Genomic DNA, 23,928 nt, shown 5'->3' on the forward strand with positions numbered 1-23,928 from the left:
AAGTACAGTGCTTCTGCATGTGAAGAGACTTCAAGAAACTGAAGAAGCATTACCAAAACCGCCACAGACATTTTTACCTACACTTGAAAAAAGCATGCAGAGAGAGGCACGAGTGGCATCGGAAGCGAGAACACATTTTCACGCAGAAAATCGGAAACGCTGCAGGAAATGATGGAAAATAGCACAGCTGAACCAGAAACTAGGTTAACAAGGGCCGTCTCCCCGAGCCCGAACAAACCCATTACCAGACCCCAGGGGCGTGTTAACAGACAAGGGGCTTTTGTAGCAACGCTCAGCGCTCCTTCACGCGAGATGGTGCATATATTTACCGAGAAGAGCAAGGCAGCACACCGACATTAAAAACATGATTGCGTACGGAAAGAAGTTCAGAGGCGAAGGCAGCATGCAATCAAGGGCACGCACAAGGTAGCAGATCACAGCAGGGCACAAATGATGTGAGGAAAACCAATCCGGGCTGATTTCAAAGAACGGGGAAGAAACCACAGAGAGAGAGCTGGCAGAAGGTATCAGGAAGGTTATATCTGCAGTTTAGGGAAGAGCCCAGCACAGCCCCGCAGCACAGCACAGCCCGCAGCAAGCAAGCCAAAGAGCCAGGTGCCAACACACGTGGCGGCACGCAGGAAAAGCACGGAACTGGGTACTTCTGTGACCTATTTTGTTCATTTTATATTAATGATAGCTTTCTAATCACTTTATGTTTGTATCCAGGCAACAGGACCAACCCTGCATGTAAAAGATCAGGCTGCTATTAATACATCCCTAAGCTGGGGCAAATGACAATTTTTTATGGAGGCAGTGAAGAATCCCAGGCCTTGTTCTCTTCCCACGAACTGGGAAAACACCCAAACCCATCCCACTCACACTCCAGATTCTACACTCTGCTGCAACACAGCAGCAAACTGCTCCCATCACATAAATGATCAGGTGATAAGCACCAATTCCATTTCTATCATGCGATACCATTACTTCCAGTCAGAGAACGGAGGAAACAGGTAACCGCGACAATTCGTAAAGTCCTCAACTCACTTTCCAGAGTCTGCAGAGTCCTGAGAAAAAGAGGCGGACCATGGGCCAGAGGAACTTTGCTGCTGCTGCTGCGGATCTGATCCGCTGTCCAACCTTCTCGCCTTTAAGCGAGGCATTGCAGTTCTCGCTCTCACCCTGCACCGCTCACGCACAGCTTTCCAGCTAGCAACAGCAGAACGATTACAGGAGAAAGTAAGAGAGTCCTCCCTGTAAAGATAAGGCAATGTGTGCGAACAGCTAAACGGCAATGGGATTTTCTGGCTCACGCCAGGGAGAGCAGCACACCAACCTCAGCTAAACACAGAATCCATCCCCCCTGTCCAAAAGAAATGCCTGCAGGCTACTAATATTGCAAGCCGAAGCTCAGCTGTATAAATAAAACCTCTCGTTTCAGCCTAGTCTTCATCATCTCTCTGGCATCCACCACGCTGTCCTGTTCACAACAAAGCTCTCAGGAGGGCCTTTGGTGTAGGTTTTTCATAGCAAGCCTGTTGCTCAAGTACACTGGACAGGAACGCAAGTCTGGTTTTGTTATCTCCTCTTGGCAAGTTAACATTTACGAACATCGAGGCTGGAAATAAGGGGGGAAGGGGAAATCAAACAACGAAGTTCTGAAGGAAATGCTCAAGTAAGCATTGCAAGTCAGCATGGTTTAAAATGGAAACGTACTGTCTGGACCTGCGTGCTCTTTCAAGAGCCCCGCTGATGTGCCGGATGACCTCCAGCACGTCACTTGATCTTTTCCACATTAAAAAAAAAAATCTCCTTATGTGACCTTCCTAGGAACCTCACTTTGAGAATTAAAAAATAAATACACTGTAAATCCTCCTATTATTATTACTGCTGTTACTATGGGGGTTGGAACTGTCGTCAGCAAACAGGCAGGACATAATCTAATTTTCTTCAAATATTTATTACGCGACAACATAGCCATCTGCTTAACACTCACTATATTTAGTTTCTGTCTTGAAAAACACAGGGAAAGAAAATATCAGCTTCTGCCTCTCTATTCCACATATCCTTTCCAGCCACATATGCACCAACACACGGCCAATATCCTTTCAACTTGCAGGAAAGCAGACAAAATTTCAGCTTGGATGAAAACAAATCCAACCCCAAACTTATTCTCCTCTGTACCAAAAGCAGCATCCCTACTTTTAGCAGTATGAAATAAATGTGAATGTCAGCATTGAGGACAAAGGACACGATATGAAGGAAAACGGTGGGACGAGAGGAGATAGATGGCAATACAGCACTGTGCACAGCGACCATATGCTAAGGAGGACAGACACAAGAATATTACATAGCTATACAGAGAAAGTAACCTTTTAGCAGCATTAATTTCTCTCCAGTACCTTACAAAATAAATCATCATTCTCAAGTATTGGCTGTTACACAAAGGTGCCTTTGGCACCTAAATGTATTCTATTCAGATACTTTTATGAAAAGGTTTAATTTCTCTGAGTTTGCACTGAATTCTTCATTTAGCCTGCAAGCAAAAATCTTTTTCTAACATGTCTCACATCATATCATTGGGACTCTGAGATAATGCAAGGCAAGGAGGTGGCAAAAAATCTAAACTAATTAACACAGAGTGAATTTGCTAATGAGGAAAACAAAAAAAACCAGAAGGCATCAGCTGAAATGCACTCATCTCATCTCCTTTTATTCTTCCCTATTCCCTCCCCTACTGTTCCAATCCTGAGCCCATGAACCGCTCCCAGCGCACCCCAGCTCCCGGCAGCAGCATCCCTCACTGTGCCAGTCCCGGTCTCCCAACGCAATTCCAGCGTACAGAGCCCAGCCCTAACCGGGAGCAGGCCCCAATCTGCTAGAGCTCTCTACAGACTCTCAGACCGCATCAGGCCAGTCGTGCCCTGGTGAGGGGGGGGTATCTGACACCGCTGTAAACATGGGCACAGAGCTCAGGCCGAAGAAACTCCAGTGAACAAGTGAAAACGCGCAGGCCAAATGCAAAAACATGCCTGAAGCTATGAGGTCTGGACTGTCTGAAACAGTTTCTTTTCAGATCTACTGGTGACAAGTCTCCCTCTGTTTAGACACAATCAAAATATAACACTGTAACAGCAATACACTGATATCATTATTTATTGGCCTTTGATAGTTGAATGGAGAGCAAACAGTAACTCCCTGATATCGCACCAGGATTTGTCCATCAGCTACATACGTTTGCTGATGGTCTTTTTCCTCTAGACTCCAAATACATGAAGCAAATTAATTTTTAAAAAACTGGGACTAAGAGAGCCAACAAGGACCTAAATATTACCTTTCTGCACAAAACCCCAAAGAGAAACCCAATTGTTTAAGAAAGACAACAACTGCTTGGAAAATACTTGTGTGTTGGTGACCGCAAGCCACCAGCGCAGTTTCTCTCACTCCAGCTTTGTGTGCTTCTTGGGAAGCATCCCGGCCTGACAAGGTGCCCAGCGCGTCAGGCGCAGCAGAGCAGGACCGGGTAACGCACGGCCTTTTGACGGGCAAAGCACGGCAGAGCACCTCTGAGCCCACCCGCATCCCCCAGAGGCACCGAAACGCGGCTGCCCGCCTACAAGTTGCGCTGCTGTGGAGCGAGGGCTCAGCGCCAGTGCCGGCCTCCAACCTCTCTTCAGTTGCTCACCCAGGACAAACACTGCAGCAGACAGACTTCAGTCCAAAAGGAGATAACGCTGGACTTTGTTTAAATTGAACATGATTTGAGACCAGGTTAAAGATGCGTCACCATCTGCCTAATCCATCCAAATAACTCAGTCTATTCTGTTATAGCTCTTGAAAAACAAAAATTTAAAAAATCTACATTCTTCCTCAGACCCATCAAACACCTGCATCTATTTTAAGTAGCCTGCCTGCACTGCAGAATACATTTCTACCTAATATTTTATCACCAGTGTAATGTAACACCTTGGTTTTAGTGTGATCTTCGTAATTGTTCTGTGGTCTGGTAAGAATCATAAAGTACTTAAAACACTCCAAAACCACACAGGCCATAAAAGCATCCTTCTGAATTTGGCCCAAAACTCCTTCACATCGGTATCCTACCCTCTGTACTGTCCAGCTCCAGGTATTTCAAAGACTACAGAAGCAAGCCTTAAAGACAAATTTGCAAAACAGTCACCAGGAAAAGTAGTCCTTCTCATTATCCTTTACGCTTAGGGATACTTTGAGCTCAAAGCAGCTGTCTGTCCCTTCCAAAAGGCCTTCAAAGTTTGTTTTCATTTGCAGGATTTGTCTATATAAAAATTACTACTCTCTCATAACACATAAATATCAGATTACTCTTAGCCTCAACGATGTACTGCAGCAGTGAGTTCCACAGAGGAATCTGTGCTCTGAATGAAGTATTTCTCCTTCAGCCAGAACTGAATTTGCTACTTGCCAGCATCATGGACAGCCTCCCTCTCTGATGACGGCAAGTTACCTATTCCTAAACCATGACTTGAAACAAGAATTTGTCATTATCTCTTTTACAGAGAAAATACTTCATACACAAGAAGTCCTCTGCAGTGATTGCGGAGATGCTGTAATTGGTGTGCAAGCCTTCGCCAGCGCATACGCTGCGCTTTCTACACCCGAGTTTATGCTTCCCACCAGCAGTACCACCCTTTCTGTGCGCCTGCACTAGGGCTCGGAGAGCAGAGCTGGGAGCACCTCCCTCACAGCTCAGCACCCAGGCCAAGGAAGAATGAGACCAAAGTCCCACTGTGAAATTACCAGCTGTAGGAATTAGCTATTCACTAGAGTACCGTCCTTCTGAACTTGCCACCAGACGTAATTCCTACCTGCAGGATCTGAAGTCCGCAGAAGTCCGCGCCTTCACGATGCTGTTTTACAGAATTAAGAAAGTGGCATATTTAAAACCCAGCCAAACAATAACTTAAAACTTACTGAAAGAGGTTACTTCGCTAACTGACAGAAAGGAAGCAGTATCTTGAACAACCCACTCAAGAGATTCGATGCAGTCATTTGTCCTCTTCATCCACCCCAAATTGTTCGAGCGGGTTGAGAAAGGCATTTTCTTATTTCCTTCTACTCTTCACTGCCATGAAGTGGATCTTCACTATTCCTGATGTGGCCAGGAATACTGACAGAAGCTGGAGCCAAACCCCTGTCAGCGTGCTGGCTACCTTCTCCTCCATCATCTGAAAACCTCGGCAGGAAGTGGGTGACCCTCTCCTCAGTTAAGAAACCTCGCGTAGCCAGCAATTCATCTCTTGCAATTACAGCTGGCCCTGAAATAGATTCAAGATCTTGTTACCCATCTTCAAAGGTATTCTTATTTGATTTCAGTTTTTCTTGTATTGACAACTCGAAAACGTGGACGGATATCTAAACACTGTTAAAGAGATTTGGCATCATCTCCCTGCCGTTAGCCAACAGGGCTTCAACTCGGGCCAAACACCCTCTCTGTTTATTAGAACAATTTCAGATGATTCAACAGTTTTAAAAGTATTAAATTAAAGGATGTCTTCGATACGCCTAACAATGAGATCACCGCTAATTCCGAAGCGACAGAATCTCATGCGATGGCGGTGAGACACGCGATGCTGGGGATGACCAAATATCAACGACGTTGCTTTGTTAGAACACATGAAAAAAGGTCTTTTGGCACTTTCGAGAGGAGGGCTGATAAAGAGTGCTCAATCTCCATGAGCCAGAGACATTCAAACTAGTCATACACCCGAACATCAGCGAAATGGCATTTTTCATTAGTTTTGTCACGATTATCTAGTGCTAAGAAGCTAAATATAACGAATGTTGGCAGAGCTCCTCCTTGTCAGCACAGGCCGTTAGTGAAGATGGCCCCACTTGCCCGACTCTTTCTTCCCTCTCTGGAGCAGCAAAGGTACAAACATCGCGCCTAGTGCTACCCCTTCCATGGCACACGTGCTTCCAGGGAATCTGCGACACAATCCAGCAACCCATACCTGGAAAACCATCATTTTAGCAGGTCCTGTGAAAAAACAAAACAGCAGCATACGACCTACCCACAAAGACTATCCGGGACAAAGACCTGCCCTGCACATCAGCTACTGTTTTCCTGTTTCTCTCCTTTCATCACTGAGAATTCAGTTTAACTATTGCCAAAGAGTAATCTGTGCTCTACTCAATTCACCTGCTTTTACCTTTCTCTGTAACAGTACTGACAAATAACTAAAAATAGTTACTTGCTAATTAAGGAGTCAAGGAGCGGGGGGAAGAGCAGACACAGCAGGCACCTTCCACCGATGCACGTTCTGCAGATAAGAGAAAAGGCAAGAGCATTTTACAACAAGGCCTCAAGCAAATGCCATTTTCCATTTGATCCCAGAAAATAACATCTGGCACAGACAAACCACCTCGAGCTTCAAAACGCTTGAATTCAGTGTTGGGTGCAAACTTAAAAGATCGGTTACAAATCAACATCTCCTTTAAGTTCCTCTTAAAAACATTTTAAAGGGGACTTCTCTGCGTGGATTTTCCCTCTTCTGTCTTAAGTTTCTCCTCCACACCTCGACACCTTGCACAGTCAGCTTGTTCGTTCATATGGAAAGCACGCATCCATCGGCGTTTTCTGGTTGGTGCTGCTGGCAGGGGCAGGGCAACGCGACTCACTTCCCATTTCTTGCTTTTAAATCCATCAGCAAAGTCTGTGGCCGTCTCCCACCCCGGCTCTCTGCTCAGGGAGATCTGAAGCCCACTCCCCAGCCCTCCTTCACCCCGTATAGGGCAGTTGGCTCAGCACCAGCCCTGCGCAGCCCTGGGACGCGACACGGCCCCGTGAGCCACGGGTCAGTGGGCAGCGACACCGACGTCTGCTGCACCCTGCGCTTCTCGTTACAGCTGCATGCTGCCTGTCCCAAGCAGGAAGCTTCTGGATGCAAGGCCTGCCTCTTCCCTTCTGCAGTGGAAATTTCCTAGGGCTAAATACACAAAAATATCATTCAAACAATCACAGCTCTGAGAAGTAACGAACTTCCACAAAGTCACAGAAGCGGCAGACACCTGAAGATGGGCACGCAGGTTGCCAGCAGCAGTCTCACGACCAGGCGGCCCTGTCACAGAGCAGAGGCAAAGCGTTTTTTCGTCTTGTTTTAACACAGCGACCAGCTGGTTGTTAACCTCTTTGGTCTCTTCAGTGTGAAGACATGGATTTGAACTGGGTAATACGGAAAAACGGGTCGGCTTTAATTACAGTGCCTAATGAACCACAGATGACACAGAGATTTTTGTTCAGGGCTGCTGAAGAATGAAGTACCAGACCGCAGGGAGGCTCAGCTATATCACCGACCGCAGCACAAACAGGAGTAAGGTAACTAAAGACACTCAAATCCACAGAAAACACAGTGACTCCACCAAGAGCCCCCAAATGTAAACCCCTACAGGTACAAATTACGAAAGGAGCAATCCTCCTGGAAAAAGAACATGGGATTCTCGATGCAGAAAACAGTAATAAAAAGTGGTAATTTTTTTCTCCTCGAAAGGAAACTTGAAAAAGCGTAACTACCAAAACGACTCCGTGATAACCGAGATGGAAAGGGAGCCATGCCTCTCTGAGCTCCTGCTCCAGTCTCGAGTCTAAAGGGGTGTCCTCACTATAACCTGTTTTGTCCAAAGACTTTGCACATTACCTGTTACACTAGAACACATTCTGAGGCTGCACACCTCTTCACAGGCAAGACGAACTCGAGGTGGTAAGTGACCTGGGCTGTTAGGACACATGGCAGACGGATTAGGAGAGGGTCCTGACCACCATTTATCCTACTATTTGCTCCAGCAGTGGATTCCTCCCTGCTCCCTTGGTCTAAGTTTCACGGCCTGAAAAACACCTGTGCCACTGTATGTTACTCTTGCATTTTTTTCCCCTGAAGAAACAGGGTAGAAGAAGAGGCTGGCTTGATAAGGAAAAAGGAAATGCCCCATCTGGAGGAGATGACTGCAAAAGGAAAGGAAATTACTGACTCATGAACTGTATTTTAAGCTGTTTCACAGGACCCCCCCGCCCTCAACCTCTCCATTTCCTTCTTCCCTAAAAGGGCCTAGATTTATGGGTTTTTCTCGCTGCATGCTAGTAAAGCTTCACTGTCCTTTAGGCCAAATCACTAATGCTATTATCACAGAAGAGAAGACCAAAGGACAAAATACAGGAAGCAATTCAAGGTATGACTTTTTTTGTGACTCATTATTCCCCAAAGACAGGGAAAAAAGTCCTAGCAAACACAGCAAGCTCAGCTCCCAAGACCTAGTAACTCCAAGCTGCAAATTCACATACCGCTTTGTAACACCAGTGAGAAGAATTAATACATAAACAATGCCTGCTTAACTCACACTGTTGGGTTCCAAAAGTTCAATTAATACCAGCAGATGCAAAAAAACCTTCAATATGTAGCATGTTTTCTTCCTTATAGTAATTACAGCAAAGTATGTATAGATGGTAGAATTAAAAGAACGAATTTGGGCAAATTAATTTTTTTTTCCCCGTATTTTCATTATCTAAGTCAGAAATTGTTTTATTTAAGGGTGACGCATTAAGGTTGTGTAAGTAAAATTAATTCTGATACTTTCTATCTCATGTTTGCCCTCACAACCTTCAGAATATCTGCAGGTGGTAGTGTACATCCATACACATGGCTCTGTGTGCTTCTCTCCTCCTGTCTCCAATTTCCACGTTAAAACAAAATCCTAAATGACCAATTCCATTACATGTCATCCCACTGGTACCACACGGGCAGAGCTATCGCCCGATCGGCCACAGGCGCATCTTGAGCTGACTACGAGTTACAGCAACCACAGGTGGTTGCTCTCAGTGTGGAAGAACTATTAAAAGGAAGCAGCAGCGCCAGAAGGTTTCAGGTGTTCTCTGACAGCCATGTCTTCAGATTCAGAGACCTGGATTCCATCCAAGGCACAACAAGATGCTACAAGCCTTTCTATCTTCTACTTGCTATCTGTCTCTCAGCTATCCCATCTTCTTTTCTCCTCCAAAGCCTGTCTCTCCCACCCAACCTGTTCTAATCTGACCTTCTCAAGTTCTTTGTGCCGTGCTCGCCTGTCCTTGCTGGTCCCCTGTCAGCTCCCTGTCTACAGTTTCCCCCGTGGCAACACAGGCTGACAGATGCAGTACCCTCCTGATGGAATATCTGCCGTCTTGTTAGCACCCAGAAGCCTACCAGCACCTCAGCATGTTCACCGCTTCTCTGAGCCCCGTTCATTTCCTAGAACTGGACATCTTTTTTCAACAGCTGTGGTCTCCGTTTCGCGCAGCTCACAGCTTGGCCTTCCGTCTCCTTCAAGGATCAGTCTGTACGCTGGCCTGCTCCAGCTTGCAAGCCCTGCGGCTACTTCCCTGACATTCTGTGTCTCAGCTAATTCTCATGGAAACATAAACGAGTATTCTAGCTGTAATGCAGCATCAATCAGTACATATTGTACATATTTTGTATACACGCTTCTATCCTTTTTGATAGTCAAAAACACAGTAACAGACATTCACATTCATAATAGTTGATACTCATTTCCCTATCCCACCTATCTACATTAGTAAAAAAAGACATCAGCATAACTATACAGACTCTCTAGAGTGCAGACACAAGCCCACTACATTGCTTAGTTAAGTTACCAATTCTCTTAATTCTTTTCCATCTACAAAAAAAAAAGAAAAAAAAAAAAGAAAAAAAAAGAGAGAGAGACAAAAAAAGGTGAGACTACTTTTCCGCTGGAAGGGGAATTGAGGTGTGGTGGTAAAGACCAAAACTACAGTAGAAAACGCTGCAATCATTGTAAGCACTAGCCCAAAAAAAGACTCCATGCCTCCACCATCTTCTGACGAAAATTTCTGTGGCAAAGTACTGAAGCTGACTCAGCTCTATTTACAAATAGTTTAAATACTTGTATCTCTTGCTGAAAAGTAAGCTCAAAGTTTTCCAAGGCAAAGGTAATGTGTATTATATACTTTGAAAACATGCAACCTGGTTTAGTAAATGTTTATCGTTACTTAAGCGCTGGAAGGAAGAAAAAGAAAATGAAGCAAAGCACAAAAACCTTCCAAAGGGAAAGGAGTTTTTTCCTCTTCCAGTGTGCGTACCTGGGTTGGGAGGGTCTTTTGATCAAGCCAGTGGCCAACCAGCAGACGTTATTTAACTGTGATGAGCAGCATGATGTGGTGCGATAAGAATAAGCTCAGAAGGCTGGGAAACGGCGCTTGCTGAACATCAATCGAATCTGTTAGGGGTGGAAATCTTCACAGGACCTCAGATGTATGGACATCACAGATCTCTTCACGCAATGAGCTTTCCTGAGATAAAGCTGCTCTTTAGAAGAAAGTCAGTATCGCTGTACAAAGCACAGCCCGTGCAAAATCACACAATGGGCAGCTCTTCTAACCAGAAATAAAACTGCTGCAGAAAATGCAGCTTTTCATTGGAAGCGATTTTTGGGTCTCCTTCTGATGGCTGACGTCTTTCTCCAAAGCAACACAGCAGAATGTCTTGATATCTGTAAACTACTTTAGATCTCGCAGTAACAGAAGAAAAACATTACATTAGCTGTTTAAACAGCGCAATCAGGAAGCGCTCTTACAGAAACCGCCACGTCAGATATCACAACTGGGTGGCAACTGGTTTGTAATCTCTGCTACAGGGCCTTCCAGCCCCATCTTTCAGAAGAACAGCAGCTGGTACACGAAGATCAGAAACATCTATATCGATTGAAGTTACATTCCAATTTGAAAATTTTAAAGCCACATGAAATTTTCAGACCACTGGGCTTCGGGGGGAAAAAAAGAGCAGCGCTGGCTTTCAAAACGGGTTTCTGATCTCCTGGAAAATCCAGATCGGTACTGCAGTAAAAGCCAGCATCCCAGCAAAAATGAAGGTCCCCCGTTGTAGGTGCTCTCGACCTCACCGCACACATCCCCCCTTCCTCGCAAACGGTCAGGAGGGGCAGGCTTACCTCCAGCTGTTAAAAGGCTGACACGCTTCCCTGGAGTTAGAAGCGGAAGAATATGGCAGAGGTAACCTCCGGACTGCCTGGCTCTCGGAAGGGCCAGGGCACTCGGATGAATGTATTTATTGCTGTCATCTCGAGCCAGCTGCCTAAGGGTGACTGCTATTTCAAATCCTCTAAAGCCTATGAAAACAGATAATCCATTGTTTAAAGATTTTTAACTAAAAAAGACCAAGGTTGCAAAGCCTCAGGCAGAAAGAACAACGAAACACTAGACAGGAGAGCGCTTTGCATTAGTTTGCTGCCCACATACTGCTACGCTCTGCACGCCAGACAAGAAATGGCAGAATTGGACCTTTGTGTCGAGAAAGAGCTTTTACTGATGACGGAAGAGGAGGGGGATTCCTCTGCCCAGCCTCATACCTACCTGCTCCCAGATGCACTACACACCACAGGTTTTAAGCCTTAGCATTGATTAGTTATGCCCAGTAGGAGCTACATTCCGTAGGCACAGAATTTTAAAAATCACTTGGCACTTGCTCTGGTAACGAGGCCCTTCAACAAAATGCCTCAAGCTGAATACTTAAATATCGCAGCATTCAAAAGAATCAGGAGTCGTTTATAACCTCTGCAGCTAGCACATTTCAAGCACGACGACACTGCGCTACCAGCAGCGCTGAACTTGTGCAGCAAGGTTGCCAAGCCAGAAATAAAGCACCGTATGACTTTGTCCCTGGGAGAGAGGCATCATATCCGAGCAACCGCGACAACTCCACTCTCTGCTCTGCTTCCTAGAATTTCCCGTTTCCAAACCCAACACAAATTAACACACATTTCTAAGAATTTTTGATGCGACATTTCCCCACCCCTGTTTGACGCTCTTGGGTGACGGCGATAGGACAAGGAGTCTTTTGCACCAGCATCACCAGCTGGGAGCTAAAGTCAGATCAGCACCAGTCAAAAGTCCTTTCTACTTTTTTCTTGTGTTCCCCCCGCCGACCTCTGTTTCTGCCATCTCGGCAAGGCCGGCCTTGCAGGCAGAACAAGGGATGAGAAGTCCCCTCGCGTTCACACGACTGATTCCACTGCCATAGCCGGTCTGTTCCCACAACTTCACATGAAACAAAGCATTTCGTTCTGCTTCTCCTTCCTTCTCCTTCAAGACAGGCGGAATCAAGCTAGATGGCGAGATTTTCCCCCCAAAAATTATTACCGAAGGATAATTCATTGCAGGAAACCTAAATTTAAGATTTGAGTGTATCCTGGCAGAGCAAGCACGAGGCTTCCAAGTCACCAGCCCACAAAGGCCAGACCATCTCTGCATTCCTACCTAAAGCTTTCTGCAGGTGAAGCCTAATGAGAGGGGAGAAACAGAATCCTGCATTTGTGGTTTACACCCTACATCTGTTTGAAGAGGTGTTTGTCTATCTATATTAATATATCTTGAAAAGTTCGCTCTTTAATTGTTCAGTACAGACTTTCAGACCAAATGGTTTACAGACATATCCTTCGAGAACAGCCTTGCTCCCAGTGCAGACGTCGTATCAATTCCCACCGCTTTGCCTTTCAGCGTTGCCTCTCGCCGATCTTCACCCTGGCGCAGGATGCGTTTCAGGAAGATCTAATTGCAGGAAGGGGAAGGGGCCTGAGCACTCTCAGCAATCTCAGTCCCCAAAGACCTGTCTACAATCATATCACGGGTCAGGCTGTCAGTGGCAGGGTGCTAGGAAAAGATGTCGAGGAAAACACAGAAACACCACTCTTCTTTTTATTTTTTAATAAGGTATGGAAAAAACCCAAACCAAGAATCATTCTATAGAAACCCAGCTATTTTCCTGAGATAACCTGTCTCATCTTTCAGGTAAATTGCACAGGAACACACAGCCAACGCAGCACTACCCATCAGTGAAGCTGGCAGGTCCTGGAGTGCAGAACCTGCAACCTCAGGTCTGGTCTGCACCTTAACCAAAGCGACCGCTTTCCTCTTCCCCTGGACACATCTCCTTTGGACACGACTATTGCTATGATTTCTCCAATCCTTCCCCTCAGAGGAAACCACCGATATGAACATTAATCCAGTGCCCAATGAAAAGTGGAAAAGAACAGGCAGCGTCGACGGGCTGCAGTGACAGGCTCTCAGCTGCTGGGCACGCAGCTCCGCTCCTGCCCTCCCGCCCATTTCCAGTGTCCTTCTGGAGTTTGTCACGACCACTGTTTGTTAAGTCCAACCCGGATAAATCTGACATTTAAAAATTTTGCAATGATGCAAAGGGAATAGCGTAAGACTCCTCTTCAGCTTGCACCATGTGGAAATGCACTTTTAAGGTGATCATCTGGCACGCGTTCAGGTGCTCACACCTCTCCTCTTCTGCAAAGAGAGCAGTCCTGGCACCTCCTCAGCTCGCCCGATCCTCCAGGCACTCTGTGCTGTGCCAGCACAAACGCATGCGAGCCTGACCGGCTTTCTCACCGATCAGCTGAAACGTAACTTCTCCCCTGGAGAACAACACGGAGGCTTGTTTCGTACGGTTTGCTTTCATTTCCACACCAGTCTCCTGATCCCGCTGGCCGAGTGGTTGTGCCAATACTGAGCAGGGTCCGTACAGGACTGGACTGCTTTCCTCAGCTTACATGCAGCCAAGAGGAGCATGTTCGAAGGGCATCTTCACCCTGCTTTCATCCAGCAACGGGAATAAGCTAGGACTGGCACATAAGTAATTATACAATAGCTCTACAACGTGCAAAAGAATTGACTATAACAACCTCAGAGAAACATTACACTCCACACCAGCTGTGATTACGACCATCCCTGAACACTAGCTTGTTATTAACCTGCCCACATACGCAACGCAAGACCAGAAGGGACTTCCAAGCTCTGCTGCTACCACAGGCACTGTACCGTCACGTGTGGTTAGTGAGGAATCTGTATTTAAAAGCAATGCCGGGAAAGCCAAACATCAATATTTTGTTTGAGGCAAAGCAAGTTTTCCCGCGGAAAGCCCTGTGTTCATGTGTTTACGTGGACCTGGGCCATGGAAACATACCCGGTTACACGATACTGAACTGTAGATGCGAACGCACGGTAACAGCACGTTTTCACAGCAGCCAGGACTGGGGGAAGCAGGCTTATTCACATTGCGCCTTCACACAAGCGGCCAGAGCTGAAACAGGAACGTAAAGGCAGGGTACAGACCAAGGGCTGCAGACAAAACTAAATCAGGAGGCAGTGACAGATCTCCGCTTGCAAGGAAGATGATTATGACTCAGCCACAAGGAAAGCGCACGCAGTTTGAGCTGAAGTGTTGCTGACTGAACCCAGAACCTATAACTAAAAATGAATAAAACCAACAAAATTACAGGCGACAAATTAAAATGTAACTGAAATGGGGGGGCAGGGGGAAGCTTGATGTTTCGGAGGTGTTCTGGGCAATAGAGGAGGCATGAAGACTAGCAGTCCACGCCAGGCTTCAATGCCGAAATGAATCTGCCCCTTTGCGGCTGCCAGACTGGGCCAGGATCCCAGATTCCCAGAATCACAGAATCCCAGCATGGTCAGGGTTGGAAGGGACCTCTGTGGGTCACCCAGCCCAACCCCCTGCCCAAGCAGGGTCACCCAGAGCAGGCTGCACAGCACCGCGGCCAGGTGGGGTTTGAATATCTCCAGAGAAGGAGACTCCACAGCCTCCCTGGGCAGCCTGGGCCAGGGCTCCGTCACCCTCAGAGGGAAGAAGTTCTTCCTCATGTTCAGCTGGAGCTTCGTCTGCTTCAGTTTGTGCCCATTGCCCCTTGTCCTGTCGCTGGGCACCACTGAACAGAGTCTGGCCCTGTCCTCCTGACACCCACCCTGCAGATATTTAGAAGCATTTATTAGGTCCCCTCGCAGCCTTCTCTTCTCCAGGCTGAACAAGCCCAGTTCCCTCAGCCTCTCCTCACAGGAGAGATGCTCCAGTCCCTTCACCATCCTCACAGCCCTCCGCTGGACTCTCTCCAGTAGCTCCTCATCTTTCTTGAACTGGGGAGCCCAGAACTGGAGCCAGTGTTACAGATGGGGCCTCACCATGGCAGTGTAGAGGGGAAGGAGAACCCACTGGAAAGACAGATCCAACACTGCAGTAGCTCACATCGCTCTCTCAAAAGCAGGCACAGCTGCTCCGCGCTGATCGATGCCATGCCTACGCTAGCTTCTGCTGGCCCTGCTGCCCTCCATGATGGGAAGCACCAGCAGTTCACCTACAGTAAGGTGCTGAGGATTTTGGTTCCGTTGCTCCGCAGCTGAGGCAAACAATGCTACTGCAAAGAGGGCTCTGCACCTGGAACAGACCCACACACGGGCGATGCCCAGGAGAGAAACACAAAAAAGACACAGGCGATGACCCACGGAAGAAGACGGCATTTTAAGGCGTTAGCCAAAACACCAACCTTCTCTCCACTGAAAATTTTTGCCTTTAATTAGATTGCACAGAGTTCCCAGTGCTCCTCATTCACCTTGGGCCGTTGAATTTTAAGAGGTGTTCAACCTGCTGTGAAATTACATTCTTCATCTCCAGCAGGGATCGAGACATAACGCGCCGCTGCGCTGGGCCACTCCAAGCCTGACCTTGCCATTTGTTCAGAGTTAGAACTTCCAGCAGCGCAACACGCAGACCGCGCAGGAGGGAAGCCTGTCTCTACACGAAAAAAATGGCAGGCCGCTACCCGACATTTTGACATTGGGCTTGCTCCCAGAGCCAGCTATAATCTCAGCGGTGAAGGTTCTGAACTGAACGAAGACCTGCTCACGACCTGGTCTGACGTCTCTGGGACAGACACGGCTGGCCAGGAGCACAGTAAGGTCCTGGTTACCGGTTGCAGGGGAAGCCTGGCTGCTGAACAGCTTAACCACAGAGGCAAGGGCAAAGGCAACCGACAGTTGTAGAGCATGCCGTAACATTCGGCGTTTGAAAAGGCTTTCAGAATAAAGTGTGAGTGGCACAGAAATCGCCACATCAGCATTAGCTAAAGAAAAAAAAAAATTAATCTAGAGAAAAAGTGCTCTAAAGATGGTAAAAGTAGTTAAGATCAGAAGAGACAAATTTATATAAACATTATCAGTGAAGGTATCAAAAAATGCTACACTGAAAGCAGTCCAGGATTAGGAGCCAGTGAGTGTCGCCCTGGGAGGTGTTCGAGTGACCTTCTGCTCAGACCCCTCTCCTGCTGACATTTCCTACACCTCAACCAACACCCTCAGTTTTCATTATGTCCAGAGGAAAGACAAAAAAGAACTTCCAGAACGTGATTCACCTCATCAAACGTGAATATCTGCTTTACGGTGAAACCAGCCGTACCCTAACGCACCCTCAACACAAAGGGAGCTTACAGTGCCAGGCTCAGAGGTGGACACTTCAGCTGTGGATCTTCATGCGTCATCAGACGAGTCCAGCTCTCATCGCCCAAGAGATGACAGAACGGACTGTTTCAATTGCTCTTTCTGACATTAAATTTCCCACACACTTCACGGCACCGGATAGGGCTCCAGAGCTAAAGCAAAGCCGTCCAGTAAGAGCTCTTCAGACAAAAATAGACATCTATGAAATCTCCCTGGAGTCTATCACTGCTCAGGCCTGTCAACCCACTGTTTCCTCTGAGGAATTCATACTAAAGCAATTGAAAATTTAAGGGTTAAGATCTGTTGAAGAGCTCTAAAAATCCACATTGTAAGCTCTGATTTTACTTCAGAAGCAAATGAGTATTAATCAGCAACAAGCTGAAAGACCAATAAAATATTAGGTTAATGGAATCATCTGGAACCATAAGACTAAACACGATCAAAGAAAAACACGCTGCTCCATCACTTAATCTGACGGTGCTGACACAGGAGCCCCCCACACGCACCGCTTGGAGGAATGCTGTACTCTTGGAGAGCTTCTGATGCAGAACTGAAGGATGCAGGAGGCTGCGGGAACAAACAGGAGAGAAAGCGCAGGGTGCTGGAGCTTATGCTTTCAAAGAGACTGACCAGATGGCAGACCAGAACTGCAAAAAGAGATTAGGAAGGGATAAAATTGTCATTTTGCTGCCCCTCTTCCCTCCTTCCTTGTTCCATCAGCCATGCCAACCCAGCTCCCAGCGGAGCGGCTGAACACAGAGGGAAAGCACACATCAATAAATGAAAGCAGCAGTGATCCCTAGCCCCGCAGAGGGCTGTGACTTGTTGGCACATCATTTAACAGACACAGTTTCATGTCCTAATCCCTCCTCCGTCGTGGAAACCCTTCCTCCCTGAGGAGGTACCTGCCAGCCGTCGCCTCCTCCTGGGAGCTGCAGTGCTGGGAAGGGAAGGCAGGAGAGGAGAGGACAGACTCTTTCTCCTCTCTTCCTTCACAGGGAATGCCCAAGACAATCTTTTCCACTAATGTACACACTTCCAAAGGAGGGGAGGGGGAAGAATTCACAAGTCACCACGGTGCAGGGCGAGAACAGATGAGACCAGTGCAGTACGGCTGTATTTGGATCCCACCAAAGCCCTAGATCACTCTCCTCCTTCCCACCCCACGCCCAAAACACGTGCCAGGGCGCTGGACGGTAGCTGCGGCGCAACACGCACACAGAGCACAGCCTCAGGACCTGCACAAGCCCTGTACGCCAAGTAGAAGACAAAACACCTCTCTCCTTTGCACCCTCCTTCAATTCTGCGAAGAAAGGATGAACGCTGGTATCTAATTGCTGTTAGTTTTAACGCTTAACTTCCTAATTTGTATTTAACAACAAATACTAAATTTACTTTGTGGCAAGAAAGCATGCAGTATTTTAGGGTAAGTCAAGGTGTTAACATTTCAGGCTGAGAGCAGCTGCAGACACCACTGATATTCAATGTCTGGTGGTGTTAATACAGGGTCGCAGCGCTGCGTGAAGCTGTCCTTGTTCTGCACTACACATTTTACTCCACAAGTTCAAAAGCAGGCCGAGTCTACATACGGGGACAGATGGCGACCATCCCTTCTCCTTGTCTGGAGAGTTTGGGCAGCTTTGAAAAACAAGCAAACACCAATTCCCACTCCTGTGAAAACAGATCTTGTGACACTGCCCAGCGTAAGCCACAAATATATTGAGAAAGCCCAAACTGTGTTTTACAATCTTATCATCCCCCTCGCCTTCGCTGCTAGATCAGTTGGCTTACTTAAAATATTAGGGCAGGTGAGCACGTGATGGAGGACACCTTCCTGGTGCAGAAAATGGATTCATCATTGATGCCTAGAGATCTCTACTGCATTTTTAATAGGGCACATACTGTATCTTTTCCCTTCTGGATATGGGTCTATACCAAAAAGCGGTCCCCAAACAGCGACTGCCAGAGGCCTGAGACCTTCAGATACTGCCGTGCAGGAAGAACAGTCAGGGCTCTGATGCACGCACTCCAGCAACTCCTTCAGCGGCGATTTAAGCCATAACTGCGCTCCGCAGCTCTGCTGGGGATTCCAGCCTCCGGAGCGGGACCAGCAGAGCAAAGAAGTCTGCCCGTACCTCCGCTGCCGCGCCACGCAGCCCGGCGTCTCGGCTCCAGTGGCTGAAGCAGGGGCATGCATCCCCTTCCGATGTTCCTACGGCGAGAAAACCACGAGCGTAAGGGCAAGGGCCACAGCTCAAAAAACACAAACCCCACCCCACCCCAGCCTGTGAGACTTCCAGAGGTGCTGTCAGAGCACCCCGAGCCCCAGCATGCCTGCAGACTGGAGGCGAAGGGCCTCGGTGCGGGTGCGCGCAATGCAGAGCTGCACCTCGTGGCATCGCGTCCAGTTAACCAGAGCAGCCGCGGTCAGGGAAGTCACCGTGGGTTTTACAAAGAACAGCTAAAACATTGCTCCGGGCCTTCTAAAAATCTGCTCCCAGCAGCAGCCTTCTAGCAATTCCGTGCTGCTCAAAGCCTGCCGGCAGACAACGGCAGCACTTCAGACGGATCTGCGTTCGGTCGCAGAGACGGGAAAGACAGCCAGAAAGGGGAAAACTGAACTCGACGACCCCTGTGTCAGCAACGGCTACAAAAAGGGCAGAGAAGCAGAGACAGCAAGCGGGAGAGTTCACCACATTCATCTCCAGAATCCGGGACAGAGCCAGAACTTGTGCCCGGCACCACAGCTGCATATTGCTGCAGCATCGCTGCCCCGCACCCACAAACCCCACCGCTGCTGCAGCATCGCTGCCCGGCACCCACAAACCTCACTGCAGCCGCCTGTTGAGCTGGAAATCGGATCCCCTGCAAAGGCTGCGGACAGCTGGGGGCTGCTCCCTTGTCTGTAAAATATCCTGTAATAAATTACATTACAGACTAGGGAAAAGGATTCGGAAGAGAGAGAATTAAAACACAACCTTATGAGAGATAAACGAGACCAATTAAAAGAGATTTGCCACAAGTGCCGAGGGATTTTGACCTGAGCTGCAATCAGGGATGGATACACATTCCTGTTAAAGAGGAAAATGAGCGAGAGATCATGCGTAAACAACTCTGCCAATTAAAACGAAACGGATTATCTTATCTACGCAGCTCTGCTCAGAAAATCACCGCGTATTCCAGATATACCACAGAGAGATCCGAGAGAGGCATTAAACCTCTGAAACAAGGCTTAGTGATGAGGAGATACGCGGTGGCTCAGGACACATCCAGGCCTCATCTGCATTCGGGTATCTCCCCCCACTCCTTTTTACTTTTAAGAAATGATGAAATTATAAATGCTAACATAAAAACTAATCTCAGTGTTTTTTACCAGCTCATCTATGTGAATTCTGACGCAGATCAGACCGAAGGTCAGGCATCGCACCAGTAAAACGTGCCTTACACAAAAACCACGCAGCAGACAGCACCATCACCGCGCTACCGGACAGTGCTGGAAAATGCGCAGCCTGCCAGCGCACGCGCTCATGTCCCCGTAAACGCTCGCCGGTGCCATCCCATACCTCGAAACTGTGGTTCGCCATTTTCCCTCTATCACGTTTTTCTGCCAGATGCCCCAGAACTCCTCAGGGTCAGCAGTACTGGAGGGCAGGACCGGCCCCCACTCTCCACCCCAACACCAGATTCCAGAACCTGCACCCAAGAGCAAAAGCCACTTCTGCAACCGGAACGAAAAGTTTGACACCAACAGATGTACCGCTACATCTGCTCTGCAGCTCATAGTCACTCCTCTTTAAAATTCCCAGTACTTCCTAGCTCAAAATCATGTATGTGTACTCAAAAAAGCAGTTTTACAAGGGCTGAAAAAACACTGAAACAGAGGAAGAAACGACACTTTAGAAAACCATGTCCAAGAAACAGCAGCAAGAAAAGCGGACTCAGAGAAGAACAAAAACTAAAAGGGAAGAAAAAAATGAAAAGAGGAATTTGGGATAAGGAAGGAAATTTTCAGAAGCAAGCAGCAAGCGTACCAGACAATAACCCCAAGAGATATGTATATGCTCACAGCTGCTGACAGCGGAAAACTTTCAGGACGTTTTACGCCAGTCGCCAGATCTGAGCGCAGAGTTTTTCCACCGGCTCACTGGCCTAGCGGAGCTGGGCTGCTTTTGGAACCAGGCTAGCTCTTAACGCAGCGCAGTCCCCTTCTGTGCGGCATGAAGCGCGCACTAAAGAGCCTCTCTAGGTCCAGCCCAGCAGGATTTGGGTCAGTAACCTCGCCCAGCGCGGAACCACCACCCAACGGCACCGCAGACGGCGTGCCTCGGCTGTCTCTGCGCAGCAGGACGACCGGGCTCGGCTCCGGAACTGCTGTGGATTGAAAACCAAGCTCAGGCGGGCAACGTGAGCAGGCACGCAGCCCGATAAACTCGTGGGGCGGACGCTGTGTGGTTACTTCTGGCTGTCGGGGTGGTTTTGTAGACGAGGTGTCCCACCATACCGGCACTACCTAGACTCCTCCATCACCCAACGCTTCCCGGCCCAGTTATTGTAGATAATCGGGTTTGCTGCACATAGCCTGAAAAACCCAGCAGAAGTTTCTACTCTGCCTTCTTCCCACAAAGGGCAAGGCTACATTTCCTAATGAGAAATGCACGTACAATTAACAACTCCAAATATTTCTTCAGCAAGATTGGTCACAAAGAATCCCAGTGTGGAGTAGTGTTAACTCGTGGTTAAATTCAGATACATGACATTTGCCCACTTCTAATTCGGGCAACACAGAGTTTATTCACTCTTGCATAAGCAAACAGGGATGTCTCGCACTTTATTCCTCACTTTACCACTGCAAATATGTTTAAATGACTAAAGGACGGGAAACGCTACGGGAGCGATTCCTCGTGTTCCATCAGCTTTTCCTACTTGACACAAATTTCGTTGTGTCTTCGTGTCAGGAGATGGAGAGAAAGCTGGTTTGCAAGTGAGGAGCCTACACACGAGGTAGCTGGGAAGGACAGAGATGATGGACTGAGGGTTGTGGTGTGGTGAAGTGAGAAGGGAGGCAGGGAGATTCTGCTCTGGTGTTTGAGGAGTTTGGAGAGATGGGGTGTGTTTTGGCGTGGTTTCTTCCATTGCAGGTTTAAATGGAGTTTTAAGCCAGTACTGTTGCACCTGTACCATCGAATCATACCCGAACCGAGCCGCCAAGCCGCTGGCCACGTGACGCCGAGCTGAGCTTCCTGGCCGTTCCCCACACGATGCCGAGCTGCCCGGATGGTCACCACAAGATGCCGAGCCGAGCCATCTGGCCGCTCCTCATGCGATGCCGAGCCGAGCTGCCCTGATGGCCGCCACAAGACACTGAGCCACCCGGCCGTTCCCCACATGACGCCGAGCCGCCTGGCCGCTCCCCTCACGACGCCGAGCTGCCCAGATGGTCACCACAAGATACTGAGCCGAGCCGCCCGGCCGTTCCCCACACGACGCCGAGCCGAGCTGCCCCGACGGTCGCCACAAGACACCGACCCACCCAGCCGCTCCCCACACGCCGCCGAACCGCCCGGCCATTCTCACCCAACGCCGAGCCCCCGGGCCGTCCTCACCCAGCGCCGAGCCGCCGGGCCGCTCCCCACACGCCGCCGGAGCAGTGGGCTGTGAGGAGCGGGAGCCGGGCCGGGGAAGCTCCCGCCCCGAGCGCCGCCGGCTGACGGGGCCGCCTCCCGGCGAGGCCGGGCCGGGCCGGGCCGGCCGCACAGGTGGCTGCGGGCGGGCCGCGCCTCAGGGGCCGGGGGGAGGCAGCGCTCTGCCCGCCGTGGCCGCTCTCCTCCCCCCTGCCCCCCAGCCGCCACACAACGTCCCCCGGCCCCGCCGCCTCACCTGCCGCAGCGCTGGGACGGGCGGGAGGGCTGGCGGCCCCCGGCGCCGCGGGGAGCTCTCAGGCCGGCCGCGGCCCGCCGGCTCCGGGGCGCCGGGCGTCCCTCCGGCCGCTGGGGGAGCCGCCGCCGCGCCGCCCGGCCGCCATCTTCCGCGCGGGGAGGAGCGGGGCCGGGGGCGGAGCGGGGCCGGGGGCGGCTCGGGGCGGGGCGGAGGGGGCCGGGGGCAGCGAGGGGGTACGGGAGCGTGGGGCCAGGCAGCGCTGCTCAGTTCCCACCCCCCGGCCTGGGGCATCGCCCCCAGGGAACCCTCAGAAAAGCAGCACCTGAGGTAAATTTTCCTCTGCTGAGGGTGGAAAAATCTGGAAATCCGCTGCTTTTGGGCACGCCGAGACAGGGCTTTTCATCGGCAGCTGGTCAGGAGCGGGTTAAGCCCGAGTTAACAGGTGACTCCAATAACCGAGGTGAAGTAGATGAGCTGCGAGCAGTGGCACCGCGGTCTGGTTCGGAGCCAGGCTGCCCCAACACCCAGCAGAGTGCTGGGCTCTTGGACTGACCCCAGACCTGCGTCGGGTGAGGCACCGAGCCCAAGCTGCCTAGCCCACCTGCCCCCGGCCTTGGAATCGTTAAATCGCAGGTTGGAGAAAGCCTCCGAGGTCATCCAGTCCAACAGCTGAGCAAATCTGAGCCAGCCAAGGGAACTGCCGGCCGTTCAGCACCCTGCGACACCAGCTTCTGGCATTTAGGGTCCAGTATCACTGGACTTGCCGTTTCAAAGCTCAGTTTGGTATTCTGGTATAAAAATGGGTTGGGTGGTTCCCCTCTCTTTCCCCGTCCAACCTCCGTTACGCTCCTGGCAGCGATTCCCCTCCCTCAGTGTACACTGTACACTATAGCATGCTGTACAGGTACAACAATACTGGCTTAAAACGCCATTTAAACCTGCGATGGAAGAACCCACCCCAAAACGCGCCCCATCTCTCCGAACTCCTCAAACACCAGAGCAGAATCTACCTGCCTCCCTTCTCATTTCACCTCATCACAACCCTCAGTCCGTCACCTTTGTCCTTCCCAACTGCCTCGTATGTAGGTTCCTCATCTCCTTGGCACGCCAGCTTTCTCTCCGCCCTATGCCTCCGCTCTCTTCCCCACAGCAGCCTCCTCGCACTCCAAACCGCCCCGAGCGCTCGGCGTAATCGCTCCCTTCCCACCTCCCAGGCTATCGTATTGCTCTGCGCCCATCTCGCTTCGCACGTCTTCTCCCTGTTAGCATCGCCTTTCTCTGAAGCGACTGCTCCTTCCTAAGGTTACATAAACACACCAACAACCCTTCCCGGGATATTCAGTAAAAAACCCGAGTTTTAACGAATATCTCTATTTGCCCGCTTCTACTGCGGTTTGAGTGGGTCGGGAAGCCCGTTCCTTTCAAAGGGGAAGGTCAAAGTGTAACGCTGTATAAAAGATTAAAAGTGCTACTGTTTGTGTGGAAGCTCAATTAAGTATTTCTAATAGCTATGGAAGATCTCTGCTGATACTGTAACGGAAGGTGTTCAAACCTGCTGACTTATGGAAACAATTTCAGCATCAATACTATTTTGGAATAAGGCTGAAATTTGTTTGCAGTCCTTGAAAACATTCAAGACAATCTATCCCAAAGGTTGGGCTTTTTTTATACCAGAAAAAGATGATAAATCCAAAGCA

The 23,928-nt window shown here is 49.2% G+C and overlaps 1 protein-coding gene across 4 annotated transcripts in view; it reads right to left on the reverse strand.

Moving 5' to 3' along the window:
* Nucleotides 1-22,319, reverse strand: part of NDST2 (N-deacetylase and N-sulfotransferase 2) — a 137,159-nt gene extending 114,840 nt beyond the window's left edge. For all 4 annotated transcript variants that reach the window (XR_012764240.1, XM_075422876.1, XM_075422878.1 and 1 more), the window contains exon 1: nt 22,232-22,319. The gene's annotated coding sequence lies outside the window, so the exon portion shown is untranslated. The remainder of the gene's footprint in view (nt 1-22,231) is intronic.
* Nucleotides 22,320-23,928: the final 1,609 nt, after the last annotated feature.

Source organism: Opisthocomus hoazin, chromosome 6 (assembly GCF_030867145.1).
Source record: "Opisthocomus hoazin isolate bOpiHoa1 chromosome 6, bOpiHoa1.hap1, whole genome shotgun sequence".
Lineage (NCBI taxonomy): Eukaryota > Metazoa > Chordata > Aves > Opisthocomiformes > Opisthocomidae > Opisthocomus > Opisthocomus hoazin.